Source organism: Chiloscyllium plagiosum, unplaced genomic scaffold (genome assembly GCF_037043375.1).
Source record: "Chiloscyllium plagiosum isolate Xiang-an unplaced genomic scaffold, Cpla_swu_hap1 HiC_scaffold_7, whole genome shotgun sequence".
Lineage (NCBI taxonomy): Eukaryota > Metazoa > Chordata > Chondrichthyes > Orectolobiformes > Hemiscylliidae > Chiloscyllium > Chiloscyllium plagiosum.
The window spans coordinates 74,643,869-74,663,018 of NW_028270145.1; the positions used below are offsets into that span (position 1 = coordinate 74,643,869).

The 19,150-nt window shown below is 40.7% G+C and overlaps 1 pseudogene; it reads left to right on the forward strand.

Moving 5' to 3' along the window:
- The first annotated feature begins 11,538 nt into the window (after window positions 1-11,538).
- Window positions 11,539-19,150, forward strand: part of LOC148149641 (uncharacterized) — a 55,017-nt pseudogene continuing 47,405 nt past the window's right edge.

Sequence of the window (19,150 nt, forward strand, 5' to 3'; positions counted from 1 at the left end):
CAACAATATGATCTGTTTCTAGTTGTTTCAACTCCTGCGACACTTCAGAATGAATTATAAATAGTGACTACTTCAAATTTTGTTGGAATGGATGTGTTAATAATAGCATGAATAAGATAATACATTTTGATTTTCCAAAACTGGTAGATAAGAAAGGGTATCAGCAGGTAAAATCCATGACATTGATCACTTTAATGTGTGCTCTGATGTGATATTCAATTTTTATGCCAAGCTTATTGAGGATAATGTTTAGAAGCAGATGGAACTACAATTTTTCCCAAGCTATAGTAATAGAATCTTTGGTAGATGAACAAAAACTGTTGTAGCAGTGAAAGAAAATAGTAAAAACATAGTACTGGTGGAGCTTGTCACTTAATATAATTGTTTTTATGCCAATTGATGAGAAGTAACACTAAAATTCATATAACCTCAACTCAGCTTTCCTGAAGATGATCTGGTTCTTTATCTTCCATGATGATATACACATACCATGCCTCACTCTCAGGAAGAGACATTGATTCACTCCTTTTTTTGATGATCTACAAATTTTTGCACGTCATGCACTTTTTACACGTTTATTTTCTCAAAATGGACATGGCGTTGGGAATTGTTTGGCATGCCCTCAATCAGGGTACACATTTGAGAGCATATGATTGTAATGTTCACCTTGGCAACTCTAGGGAAGCTGGGGAAGCTGTTTCAGCAACCTTGGTTCAGAGAGTGCATTTCTGTGATTCACCTTCACATTTGACTTAGCAGATTTGGTTTGAATAGACAAGGTCATGACTAGATCCAAAGTAAAGTCTTCATTCTTCATGAGAAGACATTCCTCTATTTGTGGAATTGAAGTCTTTCAATTAATTGCTCATGAATTATTGCATTGGTTAATGTGTCAAATTTACATGTAAGAGCCAATTGCTGCAACATTGACATACACTGTTTAATGGGCTTAACATTTTATTGAGAGCGCTGGTGGATTTTTTATCATTTTAATTAGCTCAATTTATTTGGCTTGGAGTATTTTCTTGAGCACTTAATGTTGCATCAAATGTAAATGTTTCTTCAGTGAACAACTGTCTATTTCTAGAATTAACTCTGGGCAACAGTGTATAAATGTATCTTGTTTTGGATTGCTTTTCATTCCAGTTTTATTCTCTGTAACTAGCAAGTAAGTCTTGAAGCCTAAGATCTTCATGGTATGGGTGGTTCTCTCAGCAAAGAAGGAAGAGATGCTGGAGTCAATAGACTTAAGTTCTTCTCTATCATCCTCTTACACACTTTGTTGTATATTTTATACCTCAAATCTATGCGGAGGTGTCAGTATGTATGGTCATGTAATGCATATACAATTCTTTTAGTTGTCTTTTCTATGCTTTTAACTCTTTATTGAGCTCTTTCTTCAGCTAGTTTACTTCTCTGAGTCCACACGCAGGCTTAGGCAATCAAGTACAGTGTGTATCGATCACATGCAGATCCAAATAATCAAACACAGAACAATTTATCACTACATAGTGATGCCAATTCTCCTAGAACTAGACATGAATTTTGATGTCACTGCTGCTAGCAGTCCAGGAACACACTATACTTTCCTTTTCCCAGAATAGTAGCAAATCAACACTTCCCATTCACCGCTGTCTCTGGTTCCTGCCACAGAGAAGTCTTGCACTTGGTGACAGCATCCCCTTCCCACAGCGGTGCTGAGACAGCACACAATATTCTGGTTAGCAGGAGCTAGAAATTGAAATATCTGGTTGTTGAGAATTTGGAGGAGAGTAATCTTGACTGAGATAGTGCATGAAGAGTGCATAGCTAGGGTAAACAGGGATTGGGGGCATATTGGGTGACTGGGTACTATAGATTTGGGATAGCAGAATTGTGAGAGTGACAATGACCTGGGGTCTGAAAGAGAGGGAAGGAGCAAGAAAATAAAAGGTAAAGAGGGAGAGATTGAGAGAGAGACAATAGACACAGAGGAAATGGCAGATTTACTTATCAATAACCTGCTAACTGATATAAATTTGGGGAACTGTGACAGAGACCTGGTTCCAGCACCCATGCCTTGGTTCAAATATAGGAACAAAAACTGAAGTACTGAGGTGAGATGACATCAATACATTATTCCAAATCATGTGGTATGAAGAAGACCCAGTAAAACTGAGGACAAAAGGAACAAATGGGAAAATACATCTGGCTGGAGTAATAAGTAACACAAAGGATATGTCTGTGGAAGGCCAATCATTTTAGCCAATTCCTGATGTAGGGCTTATGCCTGAAATGTCAATTCTCCTACTCCTCAGATGCTGCCTGACCTGTTGTGCTTTTCCAGCATCACACTGTCAACAACAATCATTTTAACCCTAAGACATTATTGCAGGAGTTCCTCAGGGCAGTGTCCTCGGCCCAGCCATCTTTTGGCGGCTTCTTCATGAAACTTCCATCCATCATTTTATCAGAATGTTTACAGTACAGCCATTTAGTCTGTTGTGATGGTGTAAACCCTCTGAAGGTTTATTTCACCTAGTATCTGGAATGCTGCAGTTAGTTTTCATTTTCTGAGAATGGTTTCATTGCTTTTTGAAAGCCTCAGTTGACCTTGCTTTCACTAATCTCTCAGGTATTGCATTCCAGATCCTACCTACTGTGTGAAAGATTTTCTCATATTGCCATCAGTTCTTCTACCGGTGATCTGTTCTCGATCACTCTCAATTGGAATATGTTTTACCTATCTACTCTGTTCACACCTTCATAAATTTGAACCCCCCCATCAAATCCTCCCTCAACCTTTATTCTCCAAGAACGACCATTGTGAAGATGAACTTCCTTTGAACCATTCTCATTCCAACAGTTTGCAATTGTTTAACATCTTTAATCTGGTGTAGACATATGGTAAGATATTAATGAAAGCATTATTGGACAAAATTTTTAATGCGTAAAAGGCATCACAACAAATATCTGGATATGCAGCCTTGATACGGTATTTGATGTGATAATGGTTTTCAAACTTGCTACAAGTAGCTTGATATTAATTAAAATAGAACCCTTGCTTTAAAAGAGACCACTGGGACTGCAGCAGAGTTTATGTCCCGACCAGTCATTAAACGTAAATGACTGCTGTTGGATGATGATGGTGGTGTGGGGGGAGGATAAGGTAGCAGCAGAGGCAATTTTATTACTTTGACCAGCTGTACTTTCTTCTCTATAAAAGGTAATTACATCCAGTAGTAACAAGCTAATTGATTGCTAATTAGATCAATCAGCGCCTTAGCTACTGTCAGCAACTGACAGATTACTGGTCACATGATCTATATTGGAAATGAAAAGTGGACAAGGGTCTGAATGTGATTGACATGCTGAATAAAATGTGATTTGGGATCTCCTAGGTGGTCATGGAAGAGGTAAGTAAACATGATTGATTCGATGGTAATTGTCTGAGAGGAAATGAGAAAGAAATGGGCCTCAGTGGTCTGTGCTGGATCCATACCTCAAGACACTTGGGGGTTTTCACATGTAAATAACTCCGACAGAGCCTCTTACAAATGCGAATAAAGTGACAAGGAGGAGAGGGAAGAGGAGAAAAGGATAAGTGAGCTGCAGATTCAGCTTAATGTTTGCTATCAGTATGCAAACTGACTGCATATTTTGCAACACTAATAAAAAGTAATTTTCAATTAACGTGAATAATCCAGAAGTTGAATCTATTAAGGATTAATTGCACCTTAATTAAAAATAAATTGAAACACAGATGGATTCCAATGATATGGGTTTTCAATAGTGTATCTCCTCAGACTAAAGGGGAAGGAACATTCTTGCGTTTTATCTTACAGACCAGTCAGATGTACAACATTACAGTATCCTTTTAATCACAACTGAAAACAAAATAAAGTCACAATGTGTTTTAAACACTGTTTGAAATTTGGATTGGAAAAGAAAAACAATGCAGTCACTCCCTTAACATAAAAATTAAATAAAATTACTTGACTTGAAAATAGTGCAATCATGAAGCCAAATTGCATAAGTTGTAAAAATGTTTTAGAATTAGTTACATAATTAGGAAGCACAAGAGCACACTGATCCCTTTTTAGATAACAGCTATTCCTCCACTCAACTTTGAAATGGTATATCTGTATAGTAGTTAGAAATGTATTGACCATTATAATTACAGAAAAATGGCATGCAGATAAATTTAATGATGTACGGATAATTTCCCAGATCTAGTTAAGACATGGTGCTTTCCTTCATAAACTTTTGAAAACTAGAAACAGGTATTTCCATTTTCAAAGATTAATAAAAACATTGTGATTATTAATTGCTGTAAATAAAGACATTAACTCTATTTCAGGTGAGCTTTGTTAAATGAGATTAATGGAAACCTGTCTGCTAAGACTCAGAGTGAAGAAGCAAATTACTGCAGATGTTAGAATCTGTACTGAAAACAAAAATGCCGGAGATCGCAATAGTTCAGGCAGCATCCTTAGAGGGAAAGCAAGCTAGCGTTTCGAGTCTAGATGACTCACTTCATGACAGCTCTGATAAAGAGTCATCTAGACTCGAAACATTAGCTTGCTTTCTCACCATGATTGCTGCTTAACTCAGAGTGACCTTTCTTATGCTGATCACCTTATTATTTATGCAATCAGGCTCTTCGGTACATTTCTCTGGGAATAAGTGGCTAAAGAAGCAGAAAAGTTTACCATTGCTAGGACTGTATAGCATTCACATCACTGGTGCTACATCTAAAGTCCGGCAGCACACAGCTTCAGGCATTGCAAATGACCCTTAATACTGTGGTGACTGAGCCTCTTTAGGACATGAATCGAGAGTATGATGCTGGAAAAGCACAGCAGGTCAGGCAGCATCCGAGGAGCAGAAGAGTCGATGTTTCGGGCAAAAGTCCTTCATCAGGACTTTTTCCTGATGAAGGGCTTTTGCCCAAAATACCGACTCTTCTGTTCCTCGGATGCTGCCTGATCTGCAATGCTTTTCCAGCTTCACACCCTTGACTCTAATCTCCAGCATCTGCAGTCCTCACTTTCACCTCTTTAGGACATGGTGCAGGAGAAAGGTAATCTCACTCCCCACTTTGCAGACATGGATTTTGGTAAATTGAATGTTAGAGAGGAGGGGAGTACTTTCTATTGTGGACCACCACAGGATGCCACACAACCAAACCAAGTCACGTAGGCCACAAATTACAGTCGACGACAGTGCTGTTTCCTAGATGAAGCCCAACAGTACAGGAAGAAGTTGAATGATTAGCAGTATTCCACAAAGCTAATTGTCACCATCTTCTCTCTGATACTTCACACATATATGGCTCCCACCCACTCTCATTTTGTCACTGCACATGCCTGTCACCAAGGCTGGCGGACTACGTTCTTATTATTGCATGCATCATGCCCACATCATCTCCCAAACTACTAACCCATCCTGCCCTCTCTGCTTCCTAATGTCTCACATGGACCACCTCACCATCTCTCCTAATTGTGCATTAGCACTAACTGCTTTTTCATTCGCTTCCATCACACTTAGTCCATCCCTTTGTTTCATTGAAGGAAAAAGAGGCCTAACAACTGGACTGATGACTCCACAATCCTTGACTGACCTACCTGTAATCCCTGTAGCGGTTGCACTTGATCTTCAGGGATGACTGTAACCTAATCATTGGATTCTATAGGACCAAGTGCCTGACTGACTATAAATGTAAAAATGATATAAATGTTTTCACTGTTATTATTGCAGAAAAATGGCATGCGGTTAAATTTAATGATATATTGATAATTTCCCAGATATAAAGACATAGTGCTTTCCTTTATAAATGCTTGAAAACCAGAAACACCTTTCCATTTTTCAAAATTCATAAAAACATTGTGATTATTTAATTACTGTAAGCAGAGATGTTTCCTCTGTTTCAGGCGAGTATTGTCCTTTCACTGGAATTGCAGAAACCCATTGACTGAGTGCAGCCAATCCCATGACTGCCATCCTCCTTCACCCCACAGTGGACTGTTCACCTTTGACCTTCACACAGCCATTTGCTTGCAGCACATGCAGAGTGTTTACCACATAAACAGCTGGCACATGCTGCAGGTGTGACATTGTTGGCACATGGTGCTGCACAACAACCTGTTCTCCCCCTTACTGTTCAGAGCTCTCCATGTCACAAGCTGCTGTCCCTCCTTCTGCAGTAAAAAAACAATGCAATGCAAACCACAGAGGCCATCAGGATGAAACATTGAATTTAACAGCTTCAGAGCATGAATATTTTGTCTCTTCGCTTTTTCATAAGCACCTATTTATATCGATGTCTCTTCTATGTTACAGGACTTTCAATTTTCATAACGATAATTCTGTTGAGTTTTAAGGATAAATGAATAGTTACATATTTATTAGACTGCTTTCAGTAGTGTAGGCCACAAAAATTGGGCTTGCAAATGCCATAAGACCAGAATTTTGCAAATCTTGCCGTATAATTCAAGAGTCAAAACTAATCGTGACCCTTATTTATGTGAGTTCATAAAGATCTCTGATGTCAGATATAGATTCACAGAGTCATACAGATGTACAGCAAAGAAACAGACCCTTCAGTCCAATTTGTCCACACCGACCAGATATCCTAAATAAATCTCATCCCGTTTGCCAGCACTTGGCCCATATCTCTCTCATCCCTTCCTATTCATATACACATCCTGATGTCTTTTAAATCTTCTAGGAGAAAGTGAGGACTGCAGATGCTGGAGATCAGAGCTGAAAATGTGTTGCTGGAAAAGTGCAGCAGGTCAGGCAGCATCCAAGGAGCAGGAGAATCGATGTTTCGGGCCTGAGCCCTTCTTCAGGAATGAGGAAAATGTGCCAAGCAGGCTAAGATAAAAGGTAGGGAGGAGGGACTTGGGGGAGGGGCATTGGAAATACGATAGGTGGAAGGAGGTTAAGGTGAGCGTGATAAGGTGAGGGTGATAGGCTGGAGTGGGGGTGGGGGCAGAGACGTCAGGAAGAAGATTGCAGGTTAGGAAGGTGGTGCTGAGTTCGAGAGTTGGAACTGAGACAGGTGGGAGGAGGGGAAATGAGGAAACTGGAGAAGTCTGAGTTCATCCCTTGTGGTTGGAGGGTTCCTAGGCGGAAGATGAGGCGCTCTTCCTCCAGCCATCGTGTTGCTATGGTCTGACGATGGAAGGACCTGCATGTCCTTGGTGGAGTGGGAGGGGGAGTTGAAGTGTTGAGCCACGGAGTGGTTGGGCTGATTGGTCCTGGTGACCCAGAGGTGTTCTCTGAAATGTTCCGCAAGTAGGCGGCTTGTCTCCCCAATATAGAGGATGCCACATCGGATGCAGCGGATGCCGTAAATGATGTGTGTGGAGGTGCAGATGAATTTGTGGCGGATATGGAAGGATCCCTTGGGGCCTTGGAGGGGAGTAAGGGGGGAGGTATGGGCGCAAGTTTTGCATTTCTTGCGGTTGCACGGGAAGGTGCCGGGAGTGGAGGTTGGGTTGGTGGGGGGTGTGGACCTGACGAGGGAGTCACGGAGGGAGTGGTCTTTTCGAAATGCTGATAGGGGAGGGGAGGGAAATATATTCAAATATCTGAATCACTTCCCATGTGGTCATTACCTTTGTCTCTCTTCCTTTTTAAAGGGCCACTGTTCTGATTTATTTTTTCCCAAACTTCCAAAACAATTCAACAGCTTATAATACAGTAATTACTGCTACTAGAATTTGAGAAGATCAGTGCCAGTACTGAAAATATCTCAAAAAGGAGCAACTCTTACAGCTACAATTTTACCATCCTCCATCTTGGATAACCCCAATCTCTGATGTTCCTTAGTTTCTGGTGCAACTTCCCATAAGCTTTTGCACATCATGAAGTAAAACAGTAAAATGAAGTATGTAGAGCTTTCTTGATGGGTCACCAATAAAATTATTTTCTATTGGGAGAATAGTATTACCAAATTATTAAAACTGTTACGGGTGTTTGGTTCAAAACTGGCCTCATATGATTGAGTAGTATTCTGAGGGCGATTATCTCAGCAAATTGCATTTGATTTTGTTTTTAGTATTCCATTTGTATTTTTTGAGTTAAGTATCTCAGCCTGTATCCTCTGCATCACAAATATTGCTTGTTCTCATTGTTGTCTTTCCTTACCCCATCCACTGTTGAAGCCCTTATTTATGGTACCTTAGTGGTCTCATCACCCATCTCCTATCCTCCATATATTAAATTTAAAGTGCTTACAATTTTTTGAAGTACATCACTGTAGTAATTTTGAGAATCACAGCCTATTTGCACACAATAAGGCCCCAGAAACTGCAGGGAGAAAATTGAAGTATCAGTATGCTTTTGCTGATGTTGGTGAGGGATAAATGGTGATCAGGATGCTGAGAGCTTTTTTACAAATAGTGTCATGGAATCTTAGAGTCCATGTGCAGCTTATTTATTCTTTACCTCCTGTGGTCCAAAGAATAACAATTTTAAGGAATAACTTGAAAGTGCTATTGATGAAAATGGGCCTGCTTTTCTAAAGTAGTGTTTTAAAAATGACCTATAATGCCTGGTAGTATTGTAGCATTTGTGCAGGTGTTGGTCATGGTACAAGCTGCAGCTGTTTCACAGCTTAGCTTTTGTAGTCAATTTGCAAAGCACATTCTCCACAGGGTTCTGAAAAATCCCACAATAGAAAACACAGTCTCACCAGAGAATATTACAGTTGTGGTATCATTGTTGGCTAATTTTCTGTTTTTCTTTTCTACACGATGTTGTATTTTTATACATAGAGAGCCTGTGTGTTATCACATTGTCTATTTCTTACAACTATACCTCATCAATCTAGCTAAACATTATGAAAATAAGCTTCTTTCAGATTTATTTTTACCTATATCTTGCTTTTAATGTTTTCTAATTATAGCAAACTAAGACCTGAGGGATATGTAGAGTAATTACCAACATAATTCATTGCAATTTACTAACCTGATGGGATGAAAACATCCCTCTGTCTGTTAAAGTTTAGGTATTTTTAATTGAGTCTCTTGCAGAGCTGGGATGAGTGGAACAACTCTCTATGGACTACGTCCATTTCTTTACATTACTTTCAATCGTGGGAAATATTTACTATTATAGTAAATCCTCAAGCACTGTTGAAAAGTAAGTATGCAACATATCTGTCCTATTGGAGTATATTGCACTCCATCTAAATCATTTTTATTGTCACAATGTGGAGGTAGTTTTATGTGAAATCTGCAGTGGAACTCCAACTTGAAATTTCTATAAGTAGTGCACTTTGAATAATAGTTTTCTGAAGCTTTGTCCACTGAGTGTGATTAAATCAAAATGCCGTTCCTTATTTTTGAACAACTTACAATAGTTGCAGGACATTTAGAGAATTTTAATACAATCACACAGAGTCAAATTTATGTAAGGGCAATTGTGTTTGACAAATTTATTAAATTACTTGAAGGGTATAATGGGCATGGCAAATAAAAAGTGAATCAAAAGCTGCAGTGTGTTTGAATTTCCAATAAGCATTCAATTAAGATATCTTACAAAAGCTATTGCATAAGAGCTCATGGTGTCAAGATGATTTGTGAGCATCGCAAGGGGATTGGCAAACTAACAAAATGTTTTGGAAGAAGAGGCTGAGCGTATGGTAGCCAAATTTGTTGAGTTGGAAAAGCAAGTTGTGAGAAGGACTCAACAAAACTGTAACTACTGAACTGGCTGCATGAGTTGGGAAATTAGTTGGACATGCCTCAATTAAAAAAACACACACAATGTTCCATCCAGGCTTCAGGTATGAAATAGAATTATTCTTTACTGATCCTATAATAACTCAAGAAAGTTAGCAATCCAGAGCCTTAGACTAAGGTTCTGGAGACACAAGTTCTAATCCCACTAATGGTGAACTTTGAAATCAGTAAAATCTGGAAAAAAGAATTGACCCAATGGTGACCATGTAAGCAATGCAAATTATCATACCAATCCACCTTGTTCATTAATGTGCTTCGACAAAGCAAACCTGGCCGTGTAATGGCCAATACATGCTGGTTTAGACAGCTATTCCCACATTCTATGAATGAATAATAAAAACATGAAGTAACAAAGGCTGCAAGCTAAGGTAAGCATTGAAACAAACTGGTTAAACTTCAGCTTTCTGTCTTAGTTGTGTTAGTAGACTTTAGCAATCCTTTACCCTTCTCCACCCCCTCTTGCCCAGTAGTTCCTTATATTTTCAATTCAAACCATGCCACTTCATGTGCCCATTCACTCTCCACGGCCACTCGTTGGCCATGTCCAGTAACCAGGTATGTACTATAAATAACTAAGAGCCACATAATTACGATGGTAACTGTGGAATCATTTCATAAATCTTCCTTTGAAAAGAAATTGATGTTCGTACAACACTAAAAATGGTCTCAATCAGACAGATCATTAAAACATGAAGAAAAAATGCTTCAAACACTTCACTCCTTTCAATTTTGTTCAAATAAACAGTGAGACATTGATGAAAGCAATAGCTGAAAGAATAGCTTACAGCCACTTAGAGATGCCAATCTAAGAAAGGCATCAAATCACTTCAGTTAACAGAACCATCTATTGAGATAATGCTCTTATTGACCTGAGCTTATGTCCAAGCATGTACAATGACTTTTGGTTGTGAACAAAGACCAATAGAAGTATTAGTTAACTAAGTGATTCAGTTTTGACAACTGAAGTGAATTGTTGACTTTGTTTGATTGAAATATTTAAGTGGTCATGATAGTGGCCAAGATTCTGTAATCTTTTCTGTCAAGGCATCAATGTTTATGTGCACAAGATTAAGAGGTGTGAGTTTTTTTTAAGCTTCTGTCTTTTAAACTTTAATGGATGTCTGATAATCACTTGCATTAGTTTTATGAATAGTGGTTTTTGAAAAGCAGATTTATGAGTGGACATGTTTTTGTCTAATCAGCTTCAATGGTATATTGTTCATTGATTATAATATACACTAATTCCCTGCAAGAGATAGAGCCAAGAATATCCCGTGCATAAGTTGGAGATGGTGATAAGTTCAGATGCTGGAGAGTCAGAGTGGATAAAGAGCATAGCTGGAAATAACACAGCAGGTCGAGCAGCATCAGAGGAGGAGGAGAGTCGGTGTTTCAGGTTGGAACTTTTCATCAGGACTCAAGAAAAGTTCCAACCTGAAATGTGACTCTGCTCCTGTTCTGATGCTGTTTGACCTGCTATGCTTTTTCCAGTTCAACTTTCTATCCACTTTTCATGTGGATAACAAAATCATGAGTACCATTCCAATGTGCTGCAAAGGACCACATGGTAAGATTACCGAGGCAGACTGGACAAGACAATGGGAGCAAAAATGATAGGCTTTGGGCCTCGAAGAATGAGGATCTGTGGTAGCAAATCAGTGTATGATGAGAACAGAGTGTAGAACAAAAAGGATGAGTGGGCACAAAAGGGACATGAGTAGGCATTGAGCTGGTATGGACAATATGGTGGGCCCATGGGGGTTAGCTGTGTGGATATGAGTTTGCAAAGACAGTCTAAGTGGCCATGGGGTAAGGTGGGTGAGGGGGGGGCAGTGATTGTGCTGGGACTCAGTTGGAATAAATGAGGCATAAGGAGCATAGAAGGGGAATGGGGGGATGGGTAAGAGCTTTTTAATCTTATTATTCAAATGATTCCTGAATCTAGAATATATTTCACAATACTTCTTAGGAGTCATGCAGAATCTGGCCTGACTTCACAACAATTGCACGCAGTGAAACTTGATCGGTCATGAGTGCGGACTGTGGGCTTGCTACCTGCAGCCTCTAAATTAAATGTGGAATACCAGGAAAAGGTGTAGGAAACCTGGATTCAGGTACAGCCAGCCATTTTTAAATAGCATTAGAGTTATTCAAATCTACAAAAATCCAGGCCAAAGAGTCTGCAAAGGGATGTAAAATATAAACTAAAGTGAGTGGTCATTACTTGGATGAATGTAGCATAATATGGTAAAATGTCAGCTTATTTACTTTAGTACTAAGAATGGAAAAGAAAAAGTTTGGATCCGAATAATGTCTGCTATGGTGAAAGATGTGGCAGAATCAAAAAGTATACCGAGGCCTATCTCAAAACAGAAGCAATTTGCTATATCTATTAGCAATGGTGATAAGATTGTCACTAGGCAACAGCAAGTTGCCTATTAAGGGGGAGTTATTGATTTTTAATGACCTTATTAACTGCACATCTTGTCTTATTAATATGCAGCTTCCTATCCTATCACATATCACGAGCAAAACTGATGGCGAGAATTCTCGAAATGGATATTAGCGTGGATACGTGGCAACTTTAACTCACTGCTGGATGTGATGAGTTTCCATATTGCTCAGCACTAAACAGTATCCAAGCACAATTCATTGGCATTAGCCACATGCACCTGTTGTCCACAGACATTGACATCAAATATATTTGCAACCCTTGGGAGCTTCATGGTTCATCTCTGATTTATGTGAGGACACTGCCAAAGTTTATACCTGCATTGCAGAACACACCAGCAACTCGAATTGAAAGCTCACAATTGTTGCAAAATGAAGGAGTACTGATTCATTAATTCAGGAAGTGAAGAAGGTAGGAAGTTTCCGTACAAACATTTAACTTGATGGCACGTGATTTTGTGAAATTCAAAGTCCATATTGTGAACTCTCAGGGTTATTCCCCCTGGACTGTATTCCACTGTGCTTCCAGCTCTGATGGGACTATTCTCCTGATGGGCAGAGTTTCATCCAGGGAATGTAATGAAGGAATCTGGGACATGGGATGCAAGATATGATATGAAATTTCCAGGCTTTTGCATGATGTAACTTTATGCCAGATAGTTAATTTGGGGTTTAATTCTTACTAGACATTGCCATAATGGTTTGATACAACTGAGTGACTTGGCTAGGCTTTTCCTGGGACAGTTAAAATTAAAATTCATTGCAGAATGTATGTCACGTGTAGACTAGTCTGAGTAGGGATAGTGAATTTCTTTTTCCAATGAACATTTAACCAGATTGTTTTTTACAAAAATACTATACTTTTATAGTCATGTTTAATAGAAGTGGCTTCTTTTTAAAATGTCAGATTTATTTAACTGAGTTTAACTTTTCTGATGCCATGATGAGATTTGAACTTCTGCCTCTGAATTATTGCTCCAATTGCCCAGTATATTAACATAACTGGTTTCTACATCCGTTAAATATAATTAAAGTAAGTTTCTCAGTCACAATTTTGTCGCTCGGTGATGATAGTTCTGTAATGTTCATATTGTAATCATTCTTTTTCTCAGGTAGGTCTAGTTGATTTTTTCAATTCGCTCATGTGATGTGGGTGTCTCTGGCTAGACCAGCGTTTATTGCTCATCTCTAATTGCCCAGAGAACAATTAAGAGTCAATCATTTACACTCCATTTATAGGTTTGCTGCTGACAACACTGTAGTGGATTGGATCACAAACAATGATGAGACAGAGAAAAGGAAAGATTTAAAGAGCTTAGTCACATGGTGTCAAGTCTACAAGCTCTTTCTCAATGTCAGCAAAACAAAGGCGCTGGTCATCGGCTTTAGTAAGCGGAGTGCAGGACACGTCCCTGTCTGTATCAATGGTGCTGAGGTGGACATGGTCGACATCTTCAAGTTTCTAGGCGTAAACATTATCAGCAATCTGTCCTGGTCTACCCACATTGACACTACATCTAAGAAAGCACACCAAAGCATCCACTTCCTCAGAAAGCTACAGAAATTTGGCACATCCACAGAAACCAACCTATCCGGATGCATCACAGCTTAGTATGGCAACTGCTCTGCTCAAGGCAGCAAGAAATTACAGAGTTGTGAACACAGGTCAGTCCATCACACAAACCAGCTTTTCATTCATTTACCTCATCTATACTTTCTGCTGCCTCAGGAAACCAGCCAACATCATCGAAGACCCCTCCAACCCTGGTTATACTCTTTTCCACCCTCTAACATTGGCCAGAAGCAATATAAGCTTGAAAACATGTCCCAACTGATTTAAGAACAGCTTCTTTTCTACTGTTACCAGATATTTGAACTGACTTCTCATATATTAAAGTTGATTTTTCTCTGCAACTTCTCTTTGCTTGTAACACTATATTCTGCATTCTCTTCTATTACCCTGATGTACTTCTGTATGGTATGATTTGCTCTGAATAGTACAAAAACAAAACATTTTACTGTATCTCCGAAGGTTCAGAAGAGATTTACCAGGATGTTGCCAGGTATGGAAGGTTTGAGTTATAAAGGTAGATAAGACCTTTATTCACTGGAGCATATGGGATGAGTGGTGACCTTATAGAAGTTTATAAAATCATGAGGGGTATGTATAGAGTTAATGGTAGGTGTGCATAAGTAGGCTTCGCAGAGCGTCTACGTTCTGCCAGCAGAAAAGACCCTGAGCTTTCAGTTGCCTGCCACTTTAACACATCACCCTGTTCCCTGACCAACAGCTCTGTCTCAGGCTTGCTGTAGTGCTCCAGCAAAGCTCAGGGGAAAGTGAGGACTGCAGATACTGTAGATCAGAGTCAAAAAGAGTTGCACTGGAAAAACATAGCAGGTCAGGTAGCATCCGAGGAGCAGGAGAATAGACATTTCGGGCGTAAGCCCTTCATCAGGATTTGATCCATTCAGGAATACCTTTCATTACTGATGAAGGGCTTATGCCCAAAATGTGGATTCTTCTGCTCCTCGGATGCTGCCTGACCTGCTGTGCTTTTCCAGGACCACACTTTTCAAGTCTAGCAAAGCTCAGCGCAAGCTGGAAGAATAACACCTCATTTTCTGTTCAGGGACCCTGCAGCCCTCCGGACTCAATTTCAAGTTCAATTTTAGGGCCTGAACTCTCCCATGTCCTAGCTCCCTACCACACACACCAGGCCTTGTTATCACATGGTCTGCCATTACACACAACCTATTGTTAGCCACTAACAGTCTCCATTAGCAGCTACCAATAGAGAAAATGCTGGAAAATCTCAGCAGGTCTGGCAGCATCTGTAAGGAGAAAAAAGAGCTGACGTTTCAAGTCTAACTGACCCTTTATCAAAGTTAAAAAAATGGGAGAAATAGGGAGGTATTTGCTCCAGAAGCAAAGGTAGCAATAAAAAGATGATAATGACAGTGCATAGAGACATTATAGGGAGATTAGGAGCTGTGAATGACCAAGGCTGAAGCCAGTGCTATGTGACAAACATGTGGGGGGAATGGGGGGATGGGTGAAGCAGAGGCAAAATGGAAAACAGGGGAGAAGGATAGCAAAGTCGGAAGAGGAGAGAATAAAATGATGAGAGAGTGGAGAGTCAGAGAAAGAGAGACAATCAAGAAATAAGAGGTACAGAACAGATGCACTCCGATGTCCAGCGACACATGAATTCAAAAACAGCAAAGGCAGTAACTGTACAGGTTCTCTCTCTCTCTCTCTCTCCTGCACTGTCCACCTGCAAGAAGTGTGTCTAGTTGCAGCTCTTGTTTGACCGCATGACGGATCTGGAGCTACGGATGGACTCACTGTGGAGCATCTGCGATGCTGAGGAGGTCGTGGATAGCACGTTTAGTGAACTGGCCACACCGCAGGTTAGAATTGCTGAGGGAGACAGTGAATGGGTGACCAAAAGACAGAAAAAGAGTAGGATGGCAGTGCAGATGTCCCCTGCGGTCATGTCCTTCCAAAACAGGTGTATCGTTTTGGGTACTGCTGGGGGGCGATGGCTCACCAGGGAGGGCAGCAGTTGCCAAGATCATGGCACTGTAGCGGGCACTGCTATTCAGGAGGGTGGGAAAAAGACTCGTAGGGCCATAGTTATAGGGGATTCTATTGTAAGGGGAGTAGATAGGCAGTTCTGTGGATGAAAACGGGACTCCCGGATGGTATGTTGACTCCCAGGTGCTTGGGTCAGGGACGTCACCGATCGGCTGCAGAGCATTCTAAAAGGGGAGGGTGAACAGCCAGTTGTCTTGGTGCATATAGGCACCAACCATGTAAGTGAAAAACGAGATGAGGTTCTGAAAGCAGAATTCAGGGAGCTAGGAGAGAAGTTAAAAAAGAGGATCTCAAATGTAGTGGTCTTGGGATTATTACCAGTACCAAGTGATAGCCAGAGTAGAAATGGCAGGGTGAAAATGTGGCTTGAGAGATGGTGTAGGAGGGAGGGGTTCAGATTTGTTGAACATTGGGACCGGTTCTGAGGAAGATGGCACCATTACAAATTGGACAGTCTACATCTGAACCAGACTGGAACTAATGTCCTTGGGGGAGTTTTTGCTATTGCTTTTGGGGAGGTTTTAAACTAATGTGGCAGGGGGCTGGGAACCAGAAGAGAAGACAAGTAGACAGCGAGGTGGAAACTGGAGACTGTAAGAATCATGAAGATAGCATTAATAAGGGGAAGAGTAGGCAGAGAGCAGATGAACGTAAAAGAACTGGTGGCCTGAAGTGCATATACTTTAATGCAAGGAGTTTACTGGGTAAGACAGATGAACTTAAGGTTTGGATTGGTACCTGGGAGTATGACGTCATTGCAATCACAGAGACTTGGTTGAAGGAAGGGCATGATTGGCAACTAAATGTTCCAGGATATAGACACTTCAGACAGGACAGGGAGGGAAGTAAAAGGAAGGGGAAGAGTTGCATTGCTGGTCAGGGATGATATCACGGCTGTGCTAAAGAAGGACACTATGGAGGGCTTGAGTAGTGAGGCATTATGGGTGGAGCTGAGAAATAAGAAGGGTGCAGTTACATTGTTGGGGTTGTATTATAGGCCTCCCAACAGTGAGCGAGAGGTAGAAGAACAAATAGGTAAACTGATTATGGAAAGATGTAGAGGATAGTGGTAATGGGAGATTTTAATTTTTCCAACATTGACTGTGATACACTTAGCATCAGAGGTCTGGATGGAGTAGAATTTGTAAGAAGCATCCAGGAGAATGTTCTAGACCAGTATGTCTAGAGGAGGGAAGGGGCCATATTGGACCTGGTGTTGAGGAATGAGCCAGGCCAGGTGGTAGAAGTTGCAGTAGGGGATTTCTTTGGGAATAGTGACCACAATTCTGTAAGTTTCAGAATACTCGTAAACAAAGATGAGAGTAGTCCTAAGGGAAGAGTACTAAACTGGGCCAAGGCCAATTATATCAAAATTAGGCAGGAGCTGGGAAATGTGAATTGGACATAGCTATTTGAAAGGAAGTTCACATTTGATATGTGGGAGGCTTTCAAAGATAGGTTAAAGATAGTGCTGGATAGGCATGTCCCGTTGAAAGCAAAGGATAAGAAAGGCAAGATTCGTGGACTGTGGATGACAGGAGAAATTGTACGACAGGCCGAGAGGAAAAGGAAAGAGTACATAAGGTCCGGGCAGCTCAGAACAGAACGGGCCTTAGAGGAATATTGGCAAAAGTAGGAGTAGGACCCATCTTAAACAAGGAATCAAGCGGGCTAAAAGGGGTCATGAAATAGCTTTAATGAGCAGAATTAAGGAGAATCCCAAAGCCTTTTATTCTTATATAAAAAGCAAGCAGCTAACTAGAGAAAGGATAATGAAGGAAGGCTGTGTGTCGAACCTGAGAGAATGGGTGAGATTCTGAATGATTACTTTGCAACAGTGTTCACTGAGGAGATGGACATGATGAATGTTGAGATTAGAGGTAGAAGTTTGATAACTCTGGCTCAATTTGACATAAGTAGGGAAGATGTGTTGGGTAGGCTAGAAGGTATTAATGTGTACAAATCCCCAGCACCGGATGGGATCTATCCCAGGTTGCTGAGGGAGGTGAGAGAGGAAATAGCTGGGGCCCTGACAGATATCTTTGTGGCATCCTTAAACACAGGTGAAGTGCGGAGGACTGGATGGTTGCTAATGTTGTCCCCCTGTACAAGCAGGGTAGTAGGAATATTCTGGGTAACTAAAGACCAGTGAACCTGATGTCAGTAGTGAGAAAGTTGCTGGAGAAAGTACTGAGGGATAGGATCTATTTATATTTAGAAAAGAATGGGCTTATCAGTGATAGGCAACATGGTTTTGTGCGGGGGAGATCGTGCCTTAAAATGGAGTTCTTTGAGGAAGTGACCAAGTTGATAGATGAAGGAGAGTCTGTAGATATCATATACATGGACTTTAATAAGGCATTTGATAAGGTTCCCCATGGTAAACTAATAGAGAAAGTGAAGTCACATGGTGTGCAGGGTGTTCTAGCTAGGTGGGTGAAGAACTGGTTGAGCAACTGTAGACAGAAAGTAGTAGTTGAAGGGAGTTTCTTGAAATGGAGCAAGGTGACCAGTGGTGTTCCACAGTGATCAGTGCTGGGGCCACTGTTGTCTGTGATATACATAAATGATCTGGACGAGGGCACTGATGGTATGATCAGCAAGTTTGCAGATGACCCGAAGATTGGTGGAGTAGCAGAAAGCATAGGGACTGTCCAAGAATACAGGAGAATATAGATAGTTTGGAGGTTTGGGTGGAGAAGTGGCAGATGGAGTTCCATCCAGGCAATGTGAGGTGATGCATCTTGGGAAGTCTAATTCTAGAGCAAATTATACAGTAAACAGAAGACCCTTGGGAATAGTTAATGAGCAGAGAGATCTGAGAGTTCAGGTCCATTCAGGCTTGCTTTCATCAATGGGGTATTGAGTATAAGAACTGGCAGGTCATGTTAAAGTTGTACACGACGTTGGTTCGGCCGCATTTAGAATACTGTGTACAGTCCTGGTCACCACATTACCAAAATGATGTGGATGCTTTGGAGAGGGTGCAGAGAAGGTTTACTAGGCTGTTGCCTGGTATGGAAAGTGTTAGCTATGAAGAAGTTGAGTAGGTTAGGTTTGTTTTGATTAGAAAAAAGGAGATTGAGGGGGAACCTGATTGAGGTCTACAAAATCATGAAGGGTATAGACAGGGTAGATAGAGATAAGCTTTTTCCCAGGGTGAAAGATTCAATAATGAGAGGTCACACTTTCAAGGTGAGAGTGAAAAGTTTAAGGGGGACGTACGTGGCAAGTACTTTGCACAGAGGGTGGTAGGTGCTTGGTTGCCAGCCGATGTAGTAGAGGCAGATACAATAAATTCATTTAAGATGCATCTGGACAGGTGCATGAGTAGATGGACAGGAGAGGGATATAGATACTTAGGAAT